The sequence below is a fragment of the Schistocerca nitens genome, chromosome 3, assembly GCF_023898315.1.
Source record: "Schistocerca nitens isolate TAMUIC-IGC-003100 chromosome 3, iqSchNite1.1, whole genome shotgun sequence".
In the NCBI taxonomy this organism is placed as follows: Eukaryota; Metazoa; Arthropoda; class Insecta; order Orthoptera; family Acrididae; genus Schistocerca; species Schistocerca nitens.
In genome coordinates, this window is record NC_064616.1 from 91,186,400 (window position 1) to 91,201,089 (window position 14,690).

Here is a 14,690-nt window from a genome sequence, read left to right on the forward strand (position 1 = left end):
AGACGCCCTATAATAGACGAGTGGGCACGACACGACATAATGAGTACAGAATATGGATTGAAAGTAAATCGAAGAAAGACGTAACTAATGAGAAGCAGTAGAAATGAGGACAGCAAGAAACTTACCATCAAAATTGTGGATGACGAAGTAGAAGAAGTTTAGGAATTCTGCTTCCTAAACAACAAAATAACCCGTGATGGATGGAGCAATCAGACTAGCACTGGCAAAAAGAGCAATGTCGGTCAAGAGGAGCCTACTAGTATCAAACACAGGCCTTAATTTGAGGAAGAAAATTCCGAGTATGTCGGTCTGGAGCAAAGCTTTGTGGGGTAGTGAAACATGGACAAACTGGAACAGAAGCAAATCGAGGCATTTGACATGTGGTGATACACGCACATGTTGAAAATTAGGTCGAGTGATAAGGTAACGAAAGCGGAGCTTCTCTGCAGAATCGGCGTGGAAAGGAATATATGGAAAACCCTAACAAGAAGAAGGGGCAGGATGATAGGACATCTGTTAAGACGTCAGGGAATAACTAGGGGAAACAGAAGAGGGTCAAAACTGTAGAGGAAGGCAGGGGTTGGAATACATCCAGCAAGTAATCGAGAACGTATGTTGCAGTTGCTTCTCTGAGATGAAAAGGCTGACAGAGCAAAGGAATTCGTGGCGAGCTGCATCAAACCAGTCAAAAGACTGATGACTTAGGTGCTCTCTGACTGGAAGGTAAGGATACCGGGCAGCCGTGACGTATCAACAGCTACATGTCTACACAGCACTGATATCAACGGTGTTCGCGCTGACCACATCTCAGGCTTCCTCTCCCCAATGTGCGTTAACCCTCCTCCAAAACTGTCAATCGTATATGTGCCCAAAAGCAGTAAATTTCGAAATTGCGATAGATGGCTCAAAAAGTCAACGCTGGGTAATAGTATTACGAGGGTTTACTGAAAAGTAATGCCTCCACCCACCTTCGTAACTCTTCAACAGTTGGCAACACTGGTATGCGGCAGGTAGTGGCTTGTTCCGTAGCCTCTTCTCTACAAGCTCCAGTTGGCGGGAAGCCTTAGCATTGAACGGTTGTGTTGTTACAGTGTGAAGTACAGAACCCTGCGCAGACGGCCGCTCAACGCTATTTAAGCAACGTGCAGTCGTTGAATTCTTGACAGCAGAAGGTGTCACGCCAAAGGAGATTCATCAGAGAATGAAAGCAGTTTATGGTGATTCTGTTGATGTGAGTACTGTGCGTCGTTGGGCAAGTAAGTTTACAGATGTTGAGGCGGGAACATCTGACCTGCGTGACAAACAAAGAGTTGGAAGTCCTGTGACAGCAACCACCGAGTTTCACAAGCAAATTGTTGACAGATTGATTCACAACGATCGTCGTATCACACAGAGAGAAATTGCAAGCACAATCGGCATTTCACAAGAACTCCTCTCGCATTACGAGAATGAAGGTGACGCCTTTCTCCATTCAGTTGTGACAGGAGACGCAACGTGGGTACACCATTACGACCCGGAGACGAAGCGTCAGTCTATGAAATATCGACAAATAGACTTGCCCCAGAAAAAGAAATTCAAGACGCAGCCCTCAGCTGGAAAAATCGTAGCCACAGTGTTCTGGGACGCAGATGGTGTTTTACTTGATCGTGGAACAAGTATAAATTGAGAGCGTCACATCACAACGCTGCGAACTCTGAAACAACGGCTAACAATGGTCTCAAACAAAATGGAAATGTTTTCCTGCAGCATGACAATAACAAATCACACACTTCACGTGCCACCACAGCAGAACTTCAGAGACAATCTCACCACCGTATAGCATCCTCCATACAGTCCACATTTAGCACCGTCTGACTTCCATCTGTTCCCGATAATGAAAGACGGGGACATCATTATGCTTCTGATGAAGACGTTGAGAGAACTATGAGACTGTGGTTGCGGAAACAGAGTGTCGACTTCATCGGTGACGGCTTCAGAAAACTTGTTCATCGCTGGCAGAAATGTATCCCATTGGTTGACGATTATGAGGAAAAGTGAATATTGGTAATTAAAGATCACATTCTATGGATTATTTCTGCGTTTGATTTATTAAAATACTCCCATACAAACACAGTTAACAACGGTGGAGGCATTAATTTTCATTCAACCCTCGTAGTTGTTAATATGTCATGTAGATAAAGTATTTGTTACCTGTGTTGTGCGCAGAGCACTTTCATCTCCTTGAAAAAAATATTGAGTTTGTTGTTACAAAGAGGGAGCATAAGCAGCAGATATGACTTCACACATAAAATTGGAAATAAACAGACAGAGCAACTGCAATATGCGGTAGAGAGGTGCCGTATTTCTTTAATGTAACGACTAGATACAGGAGAGGGAATGACTCCACGTCTGCATATACAGGGTGTCCCAAAAACAACGACAGACTTTAGGGATAGGTTCCTTATACAGAAATAAGCAAAAAAAATCTATTAAACATGGGGTCTAAAATGCATACCTTAAGAGGTATGAGCACTTGTTCATCTTCGATACTATGAAAAAGATCTCTTCTACTGAAAGGGCTTTGCTTTCCATAATTTGAGAGGAGGAAGTATTGATCAAAACAAGAAAAAATGTCTGGCAAACATGTGGTAAAAATGCCTCTTTTAAAAGTCATGAGCACTCGCTCATCGTGTCCGCCCCCTTAGGTGAGTGGTTAGCGCCTCTGACTGCCAGCATTGGGCTCGGGTTCAGTTCCCGGCAGGGTCGGAGATTTTCTCCGCTCGCAGACTGAGTGTTGTGTTGTCATCGTCAGTCAGTTCATCATCATCGACTGGCAAGTTGCCCAATGTGGCGTCAACTGGAAAGACATGGAACTAGGAGGCCGAACTCCCCAAGGCCATCAACGCCATACAATCACTTCATTTCACTTGTTCATCTTCGCTAGTGTGAAACACATCTCTTCCACTGAACAAGCGCTCGTAGCTCTTAATACACTGATGGGGAAAAATCGCAACACCAAGAAGGAGTTGTGCGACATAAAGGAAAGTTGGTAGGCATTTTTCTATATCTGAAATATGTTGGTAGGATCGCGTAAACAAGGTATAAAAGGGCAGTGCATTGGTGATTCACGTGAAAGGTTTCCGACGTCACTGCGGCCGCACGTCGGGAATCAAAAGATTCTGAACGCGAAATGGTTGTTGGAGCTAATGCATGGAAAAATCCGTTTCGGAAATCGTTAGGGAATTCAGTATTCCGAGATCCGCAGTGTCACGACTGTGCCGAGAATACCAAATTTCAGGCATTATCTCTGACAACGTACAACGCAGTGGCCGATGGCCTTTACTTAACGACACAGAGCAGCGGCGTTTGCGTAGAGGTGTCAGTGTTAACGGACAAGCAATACTGCGTGAAGACCAATGTGGGACGTACGACGAACATATCCTTTAGGACAGTGCGGCGAAATTTGGCGTTAATGTGCTATGGCAGCAAACGACCGACTCGAGTGCGTTTGCTAACACCACGACGTCGCCTGAAGTGCCTCTCCTGGGCTCGTGAGCATCTGTTGGGCCGTAGCCTAGTCAGATGAGTCCCGATTTCAGTTGGTAAGAGCTGATGGGGGGGTTCGAGTGTGGCGCAGACCCCACGAAGCCATAGACCCTGGTTTTCAACAACGCACTGTGCAAGCTAGTCGTGGCTCCATAATGATGTTCAAATGGAATGGTCTGAGTCCTCTGGTCCAGCTCAACCGATTATTTACTGGACACGGTTATGTTCGGCTACTTGGAGAGCATTTGCAGCCGTTCGTGGACTTCATATTCCCCAAAAACGGTGGAGTTTTCGTGGATGACAGTGCGTCATTTCACTGTTCGTGCCACTTATGAAGAACATTCTGAACGCTACGAGCGAATGATTTGTCGCCCAGGTCGCCCGACATGAATCCCATCGAAAATTTATGGGATATAATCGAGAGGTCAGTTCGTGCACAGAATCCTGTGCTGGCAACACTTTCACAATTATAGACGGCTATAGAGCCTGAAGCTCGGTCTAAGGTTGACTGGCTACAATGTGTGGTGTGCAAACGGTGCTCAATTTACTACATGTGTGCCCTTCGAGTAAGAAATGAAAAGAACAAGCAGAAAAAATTAGTTACACAAAAGTAGAATAATATTTCCTATCTTGTAATTTCTTTGTTTGTTCAGTTACCTATGTACGAACAATTTCATTCGGATTTACGTTTTTATTAGTTACCTCGTGCGTTTATTATGGTTAAGTGTTATTCTGACTCCTTCATTGCTTCTATTGGCTTGAAATTTCAATAAAATTTAATACAATAAACAATTTAATAAAAAAATTATTTAATAATAATATTTAATAAAATAAAATTTTGATAAAAAATAAAATAATATAATAATAATTTTAAAAAATTTAATAAGAAATAAAAAGTGAAATTTTAATAAAATAAAATGTTAATAAAATAAAATTTAGTAAAACTTTAATAAAATACAATAACAATTTTAAGAAATTTTAATAAATATTTAATACATAAGTAAAAATTAAACCAGTAGGCTAGACCTGTCTTTATAAGTCAACGAATCAGTTCCCAAGTACAATCATGAGGCCCCTCTCCTACCTCTTATCTGCGCCAGGTGGAGAGCTGGCAAAGCTATAACGATTTTATTTCGTATAGTTCTATAATTGTCACCTTGTATTAGCTGCATCGGTATGGTATGTTTGGGGCCTGAATATGTTCAAGTTACCGTTTCTAACAACGGATCTTCGTGAAAAATAAGTGGCGCAGGAATGCGATACCGGTGCTCCGCGACTTACATGGAAAAGACCACCAAACTCCCAAATGACCAAGTTGATAGAACAACTAAGTATTTAGTTTGCTACTTTAAATGACAAGTGGGCAGAGTCTCAATGCTTTTATGCACCAGAGAAGCGATGCCGGTACACAGGGGGTGGACAAAATCACAAAACATTACAATATCTAATACTGTGTAGGAAGTCTGCTGGCACACTGGTCTCGGAATGGACAAATACAGGTCTCATATGGTTTTCAAGAGAATCTTATATCATTATTTCTGCAAAATAGTGTCCACTTCAGGTAACGACGATGGAGATGGATAGTTATCACTCATCTTTTTCTCCAGGGTTGACCACAGAGGCTCAATAATATTGAGATGTTGTGAGTGTGGTAGCCAGGGGACATGCGACGTACGAAATCAGCCTCGGACGATGCGAGCTGCTGAAATGGGGCACTGACGCATCATCATTTTGGAGCAAATATTGTGGCATAAAATCGACCTGATCACACAAAATGGCCACAAATTCCTTCTCAGTAATGCAACCTTGCATAGTCCACGGAATACCACAATGTGGCTGTCCAAAACATTACTGGCTCACGCCACGTTTCACTCTTAGCAGCAAGCAGTTTGCATCGTAAGCTTGGGATGGTGTACACCAGAGGTAAACTGAACTAGAGGCACTCACGGCTCAGTGTGAAACAAGAGTCATCCGATCAAATTGCATCCTTCCATTCTTCCACAGACAAGTACCACGGTTTCGGTGCCAAGTTTCCCTGTCACTAGCATTTGTATCACTGATGTGTGCTTCTGGAATTCCAGGTCGCCCTGCGATTCCCTGCTTATGGAGCTCCATTCCTGTTGTTTTGGTGCTGACTGTTACGGTGTAACGCCAGTTGCGAACGACAAAGAAGAGAAGGCTGTGAGAAGAGGCCAGGCAATCGCACACTGACCGACGACAACGCGACAGCAGCGGTCCCAATGTCAAGACAACATAAGCGGCCCACTTAGTTAGCAGCTTCGGTGTTAGCCATTTCGATAGTGGTGTCAACGTTAGCGACTTGGTTAGGAATTTCTATGCAGCACAGACTTGTGTTTCTTTGTACTGAAGAAGACTGATTATTTTGTATGCCGCCCTTTGCTTGTGACACATCTGTGTAATCTAAGTGCAGTATTGTAATTGTCTTTTGTAATAAAACTCATTAATACGAGTTGATCGATTGTTCGTCGTGCGAACCGAGTAGGTAGGATTCCTAGACACGACAACATTGACAACGAGGATGGTTTCATAACATTGGCGACGAGGTGTAAGAACATTGGTGACGAGGCGAACCCAGAGCAACCAACTGCCACAGATTTTGTTTTGTCGTGGGCTTTTGTGTTTTGCTGGTGCCTTAATTCTACCTTGTCTTTTCTTTGCAGGGGAGTATTTACATGTTTTAACAGCATCTCTTATACTGTTTTTTTCTATTCAGTGTTTTCTGGTGGGCATTGCAGAAATTTTCTTTGCTTGTGTGCTTATTTTTACTGCTTGTATTGTCTGTTTATTGCATTTGCCTATTCCAAAATGAGCAACCCACCTCTCTCACCGCTACTCAGGCGCCTCAGCTGCAAGAAGTAGATGCAACGCAGCTAACACAGATCTTTCTGTTACCGGAGCAGCAGACTGCAACACTTCTCAATACAGTACAGTACTTACTCGCCAACCGTGTAACGAATGCTGCGCAACATGCCTTACCGCCAGTTCGATGAAAAAGAAGATGAATGGGTCAAGTGGTTGAAACATTATGAAGCTCACATCATTGCTCACAAAGTGTGAGTTACTGTCAAACAACATTACTTTTTGTCAACGATAGGAAGTGCAGTCATTCCCCTCATTCCGAAATTGTTCCCTAACGCCACTCCGAGTGAACTTCCCTATGATCAGGTTGTAGATTCTCTAACCAACTATTATGACCAACAAGTGAATGTTGTGGCAGCTAGGTACCAATTCCTTCATTGCAAGATAAGGTCAGAACAAATTTATCGCAAGCGGGTAACATATTTGCAGGGTATGACAAGGAAATGCAATTTCAGATGTGCTTATGGTGCTTTGTATTCAAATGTTATGTTGCGTGATACGATCGTGTGCAATGTAACTGATGTCAAAGTTAGAGAACAGATTTTGAAACAGTCAGAACCATCATTTCAACATGTAGGGCAAATTCTATATCAGTATCGTTCAAGTGCCATAGTGTCCGATACATTTGAGCAGCCACTAATTTGTCGGCTTGAGTCGTCCCTTGCTCACGGCTGGCCCGGTAGGCAGCAACAGTATGTGCGCACCACGCCACCTGAACAGGTGGCTATGTCAGTGAATAGAATTAAGTCATACCCACGGTGTTGTTCGTGGCACAAACGCCAAGATTGCCCATCCAAACAAGCACAGTGCTACACCTGAGGAAAGAAAGATCTTGTACAATCTGCATGTTTGCAATGCTACAAACATATGAATTCTGCTCACTCACAATAATCTTTTCACAAGGCCCATGCAGTGTATTCAAAACCTGCTGCAGGCATTAGCAAAACTAGCAAGAAAAACAGTTTCTTCAGCGCTACACCAGTCCAACAAACTTTTTGTTTATTTGCATCCTAGAGGAAAAAGTGTGAAATTTCAGTTGGACATGGGTGCCTCTGAATCGTAACACATGTGAACTGTTAGGCTCCCCACGCCTGTTTAAAACTAGCAGGCACCTGACGGCTTGTAATGGACAAGACATTCCCATTCTTGGAAAATATACTTTGCCTGCCATGTATCGCTCGCATACACGAATTGTGACTTTCACTGTGCTGCAATATTTCGCCTTGATTCGTTTGATTTGTTTGGTTTTCAAATTCAGGACGATGTGTAGTCAGTGACTGCATTCAATGCTGAAGGCAGTGAAGCTCGCTTGCTGAAAGAATTCCCTGAACACTTTTCTGAAGGCAATGAAAGACAATGCTCAGCCGAAATTTTGCCGGGCCAGGACTGTTCCTGTTGCATTACGGGACAAAGTTGCTGCTGAAATTAAAGAATTGGAAGATAGCAGAGCTATCGCGCCCTTACAAGCTAGTCGGACGCTGGCCGCTACTTTTAAAAAATTGATTTGGGCGATGCATACCTTCACATAGCGCTACATGAAGAATATCAAACTGTGTGTGTTATGAACACTCATTTGGGCTTGTTTAAATATTTGCGTTTGCCTTTTGGCAGCGCATCCGCCATTTTCCAGTGGTTTTTGGAACAGCCGACTGCTCAAGTATCAAAATGTTCAAACTATTTGGACGATATTGTAGTAGCAGGTCGTACACCTGAAGAACACGTTGCAAACTTGCGTGCTTTGTTTCCTGCGTTCTCTGACGCAGGGCTGAAGTGTAGACTGGACAAGTGTGATTTTTTTTTTAAACCTGAGCTGCAGTATCTTGGTCGTGTCATAAGCAGTCAAGGTGAACATCCTCTTCAGTCACATTTGCTAGTCATGCGTGACCTGCCAGTTTCTCGCAGTATCACAGAACTTCAGTCAGTCTTATGGAAAATGAACTATTATATACGGTCATACCGAATGCTGCACACATCGCAGCTCCAATGCATCGCTTGCGTCGCAAGAACGTCCCCTTTGTTTGGACAGATGGGTGCCAAGAAGCTTTTCAAAAACTTAATGATGCATTGCTCAGTGATCGATGCTTGGTTCACCTTGATCCTGAAAAACCAATTGTGATGCAAGTCGATGCTTCCTCTTACGGAATCGGTGCAGTGCTTTCGCACGTATTTGGTGATAAAGACAGGTCTATTGCTTTCGCATCAAAAGTGTTGTCCAAAGCTCAGTGTAAGTATTCACAAATTGAGAAAGAGGCTTTGGCTATTGTGTATGGTGTCACCTAATTCCACCACTATATGTATGACAGAAAATTCCACCTAGTAACGGATCTCAGGCCTTTGCACTCCTTGTTTCATCCGACGAAAACGGTTCCTGTACGAACTGGCCCAAAATTGCAAAGATGGGCTTTGTTGTTGTCTCAATACTAATACGAGATTGTTTATCGTCCGATAGCTCAACATAGTAATGCAAACGGACTTTCACGTCTTCCGATTGCTCCTGATACAGACATTGACGTTTCTGCTGCATCTTGTTGTCACATCGATGCTCACGATTCTGAATTGCTTCAACCCTTTCCTCTTAACTATAGGAAAATTGTACAGGCCACGGAAACTGATTCATATTTGAACATTTCGCTAAAATACAATCTCACATCTTGGCTTCGCTCATTACATAGCATAAAGATCTACACTCCTGGAAATTGAAATAAGAACACCGTGAATTCATTGTCCCAGGAAGGGGAAACTTTATTGACACATTCCTGGGGTCAGATACATCACATGATCACACTGACAGAACCACAGGCACATAGACACAGGCAACAGAGCATGCACAATGTCGGCACTAGTACAGTGTATATCCACCTTTCGCAGCAATGCAGGCTGCTATTCTCCCATGGAGACGATCGTAGAGATGCTGGATGTAGTCCTGTGGAACGGCTTGCCATGCCATTTCCACCTGGCGCCTCAGTTGGACCAGCGTTCGTGCTGGACGTGCAGACCGCGTGAGACGACGCTTCATCCAGTCCCAAACATGCTCAATGGGGGACAGATCCGGAGATCTTGCTGGCCAGGGTAGTTGACTTACACCTTCTAGAGCACGTTGGGTGGCACGGGATACATGCGGACGTGCATTGTCCTGTTGGAACAGCAAGTTCCCTTGCCGGTCTAGGAATGGTAGAACGATGGGTTCGATGACGGTTTGGATGTACCGTGCACTATTCAGTGTCCCCTCGACGATCACCAGTGGTGTACGGCCAGTGTAGGAGATCGCTCCCCACACCATGATGCCGGGTGTTGGCCCTGTGTGCCTCGGTCATATGCAGTCCTGATTGTGGCGCTCACCTGCACGGCGCCAAACACGCATACGACCATCATTGGCACCAAGGCAGAAGCGACTCTCATCGCTGAAGACGACACGTCTCCATTCGTCCCTCCATTCACGCCTGTCGCGACACCACTGGAGGCGGGCTGCACGATGTTGGGGCGTGAGCGGAAGACGGCCTAACGGTGAGCGGGACCGTAGCCCAGCTTCATGGAGACGGTTGCGAATGGTCCTCGCCGATACCCCAGGAGCAACAGTGTCCCTAATTTGCTGGGAAGTGGCGGTGCGGTCCCCTACGGCACTGCGTAGGATCCTACGGTCTTGGCGTGCATCCGTGCGTCGCTGCGGTCCGGTCCCAGGTCGACGGGCACGTGCACCTTCCGCCGACCATTGGCGACAACATCGATGTACTGTGGAGACCTCACGCCCCACTTGTTGAGCAATTCGGCGGTACGTCCACCCGGCCTCCCGCATGCCCACTATACGCCCTCGCTCAAAGTCCGTCAACTGCACATACGGTTCACGTCCATGCTGTCGCGGCATGCTACCAGTGTTAAAGACTGCGATGGAGCTCCGTATGCCACGGCAAACTGGCTGACACTCACGGCGGCGGTGCACAAATGCTGCGCAGCTAGCGCCATTCGACGGCCAACACCGCGGTTCCTGGTGTGTCCGCTGTGCCGTGCGTGTGATCATTGCTTGTACAGCCCTCTCGCAGTGTCCGGAGCAAGTATGGTGGGTCTGACACACCGGTGTCAATGTGTTCTTTTTTCCATTTCCAGGAGTGTATGTAGTGCGCCAATACTTTGCACATCTGCATAGTGTTGCTATACAGCAAGGTGTGAGTCTTGTTCAAAATGACAATGGACAATCACGTGTGATGATTCCCAAAGCTTTGCAAAAAGAAGTGTTGCAGTTACTTCACCATGAACACTGGGGGATTGTTCGTACGAAACAATTAGCCAATCGACACTGTTCTTGGCAGGGTATCGACACCTAAATCTACATCTACATCTACATGATACCCCGCAAGCCACCTAATGGTGTGTGGCGGTAGGTACTTTCGGTACCAATATCCGATCCCTCCAACCCTGTTTCATTCGCGAATAGTGCGTGGGAAGAATGGTTGTCGGTAAGCCTCTGTATTGGCTCTAATTTCTCGAATTTTCTCCTCGTGGTCAATACGCGAGATGTATGTGGGGGGAAGTAATATGTTGTCCAACTCCTCCTGAAAAGTGCTGTCCCGAAATTTCAATAGTAAATCTCTCCGTGATGCACAAGGTCTCTCTTGTAACGTCTGCCAATGGAGTTTGTTTAGCATCTCCGTAACGCTGTCGCGCGGGCTAAACGATCCCGTGACGAAACGCGCCGCCGTTCGTTGGATCTTCTCTATCTCCTCTATCAGTCTTGCCTGATAGGTATCCCAGACAGATGAACAACATTCAAGAATCGGGCGAACAAGCGCCTTATAAACTACTTCTTTCCTGGATGAGTTACATTTCCTGAAGATTCTTCCGATGAATCCGAGTGTGCTATCTGCTTTTCCCACTATGTGTTTTATGTAGTCATTGCACTTAAGGTCGCTCTAGATAGTTACGGGTTCAAATGGCTCTGAGCACTATGGGACTTAACTGCTGAGGCATCAGTCCCCTAGAACTTAGAACTACTTAAACCTAACTAACCTAAGGACGTCACACACATCCATGGCCGAGGCAAGATTCGAACCTGCGACCGTAGCGGTCGCGCGGTTCCAGACTGTAGCGCCTAGAACCGCTCGGCCACCCCGGCCGGCTAGATAGTTACGCCTAGATATTTTACGGCAGACGCTATCTCCAGCTGTTTCTCATCAGCAATGTAGCTGTACAGTAGTGGATTTCTTTTCCTATGTATCCGCAACATGTTACATTTATTTACGTTCAGGGTCAACTGCCAGAGTTTGCACCATTCATCAATTCTCTGCAGGTCATTCTGCAAATTCTTACTATCTTCTGTTGTTGCTACTTTGGTACAGACAACTGCATCATCTGTGAATAGCCTTAAAGAGCTTATATATATATTGTAAATAGCAATGATCCTTTCACACTTCTCTGTGGTACTCTGGATATTACATTTACAGCTGTCGATTTTGTTCCGTTAAGAGCGAGCGATGTGTTGAATTCCAGCTGCAAGAACGTTTTTAATCCAATAACAAGTCTGCTCCGACACTCCGTAACCTCGTACTTTTTTTCTTTGAACGGCAATGCGGGACGGAATCAAATGCCTTAATGAAATCAAGGAACACGGCATCAACCTGAGCGCCGTTGTCCACTGCGTTGTGGATGTCATGGAGGCACAGAGCGAGCTGAGTTTCGCAGGATCTCTGCTTGTAGAATCCATGTTGATTTTTATAGAGGAGACGTTCATTTTCCGAAAGCGTCATAATAATTTCAGCGATATAGGTCACTAATTGTGTGGATCTGTCTTATGGCCTTTCTTAAAAACGGGATGACCTGCGCTTTTTTTTTTCAGTCGTTAGGTACCTTTCGTTGGTCAAGCGATCTACGATAAATTACTGCTAGAAGGGAAGCAAGTTCTTTCGCATAATCTTTATAGAATCATGTAGGTATCTCATCTCGTCCAGTCGCCTTTCCACTACTAAGCGATTGTAGCTGCTTTTCAGTTTCGCGATCGGTTATCTCAATATCTGCCATTATGACGTACGTACAACGATTGAAAGGAGGGGCCGTGTTACGATCTTCCGAGGTGAAACAGCCTCGGAAGACCGAATTCAGTATTTAGGCCTTCTCTCTGTTATCTTCCGTTTCGGTGCCGGTGTGGTCGCTGAGAGAATGGTTCAAATGGTACAAATGGCTCTGAGCACTATGGGACTTAACTGCTCAGGTCATCAGCCTCCTAGAACTTAGAACTACTTAAACCTAACTAACCTAAGGACATCACACACATCCATGCCCGAGGCAGGATTCGAACCTGCGACCGTAGCGGTCGCGCGGTTCCAGACTGTAGCGCCTAGAACCGCTCGGCCACTCCGGCCGGCGCTGGGAGAATGAATAGATTATTTTGACCCACTTACTGATTTTACATACGACCAAAATCTCTTGGGGTCGGTTGACAACGTCTTACCTTCAAAATCATTGAACGCTTCTCTCATTGCTCTCCTTACGCTCATTTTCGCTTCGTTCAGTTTTTGTTTGTCAGCTAGGTTTTTACTTTTCTTGAGGCTGAGATGAAATGGTCTTTGTTTACGTAGCGCTTTTCTAACACAACTATTAAACCATGGTGGATCTTTCCCATTCCTTAAAACCTTACTCGGAACATACATGTCTACGGCATATTGAACGATGCCTTTGAATTTTTTCCATTTGTTCTCCACATCTTCGTCCTCATCGCAGAATATTTGATGCTGACTGCTGAGATATTCTGAAATTTGTATCCTGTCACTCTTGCTGAGCAAATATATCTTCCTACCTTTCTTAACATTCCTTGCAGAAATGGCGTCACAGTGTCACGCATGTGTGGAAAAGCAGTCCGCTCTGCCACAAAAATTCTCTGCTTGGCCTAAGTCGTAATCCCCATGGCAGCCTATGCACATACACTTTGTGGGACCTTTTTGGAACATCCGTTGCTAGATTGTGGTATACTCTAATAAGAAGTTTCCTTTTGCTGTGCCCGCATCTCGTGGTCGTGCGGTAGCGTTCTCGCTTCCCACGCCCGGGTTCCCGGGTTCGATTCCCGGCGGGGTCAGGGATTTTCTCTGCCTCGTGATGGCTGGGTGTTGTGTGCTGTCCTTAGGTTAGTTAGGTTTAAGTAGTTCTAAGTTCTAGGGGACTTATGACCACAGCAGTTGAGTCCCATAGTGCTCAGAGCCATTTTGAACCTTTTGCTGTGCCAATGAAATCGACAACGTCACGTAGCACAGTTGAGGCGTTATCCTCTATTTTTTGCCTCGAAGGATTCCCTGAAGTCATAGTGTCGGACAACGGCCTTCAGTTCATGTCACATGAATTTGAAACAGTCTGTGAACGTAATGGCATATAGCATCTAACTAGTGCACCGTTCCATCCACAGTCAAACGAAGAAACTTCAAGCAGCAGACGGCCAAACTTCGCGCCGCACACACCACATTGCAGCTGTTTCTCGCCTCCGATTGTTAGCACCCACGAGATGGACCATCGCCGGGGGAATTGCTTCACGGCCACCGTTATCAGACACTACTCAACCTGCTCCAGCCTCCTCAGCATCCGGCGCCGAAGGAAGGCAGCAAGTATCGCTTCGCGCCGCACGATATTCTGTTTACAGGCTTTTTAGCGGCAGCAGACGGTGGGCGCCAGGCGAGATCCTTCGTCGAGTTGTGGCGCGTGCCTGTATCTCATTTCAGGCCCGGGCGGATTGCAGCGCCGACGTCACAGTCAAACTCGCCACTGTCATGTGCACGGTGATCCTTCTGTATGTATTTTCCCAGATTCACGGATCCCGAGGACAGCGCAACCATAGCAGCCCCCAGAGGGTGTCGTCACGACACCGCGGGAACCCCACGGAGACCGTGCCTTCGCCTCCTCCGCTTCCTCTCGTCCCCACCCACACCTCAGCGGCCGACACCTTATGCATCGTGGTCGACAGTTAAAGTCTCTGAGAAGTAAATGTCCCTTCCGGAAGTAATCCTTCTTTGGCTGAAGACTTTTGCAGGAAATGAAATCTCTCTTGACTTTTGGAATCCTTTAATATCCAGTATCTTCTTTGAAACGATCCTGTCGCAAAATTAAAATTTTCTTGGCAACTAACATCTTCTGGTAACCAAAAAGCCGCCAATGTGAACTGTGATCTTCTGATGAAAATGAATGCTTCTGAAAGACCAAATTTTTGGTAACAATCTTCTGAGTTTCTAATGTGTTCTTTTAAACCAGACTTTAAAAAAAACAAAACTTCTGATGAACTAATACTTCTGGTAAGAACACATCACACTCATTCT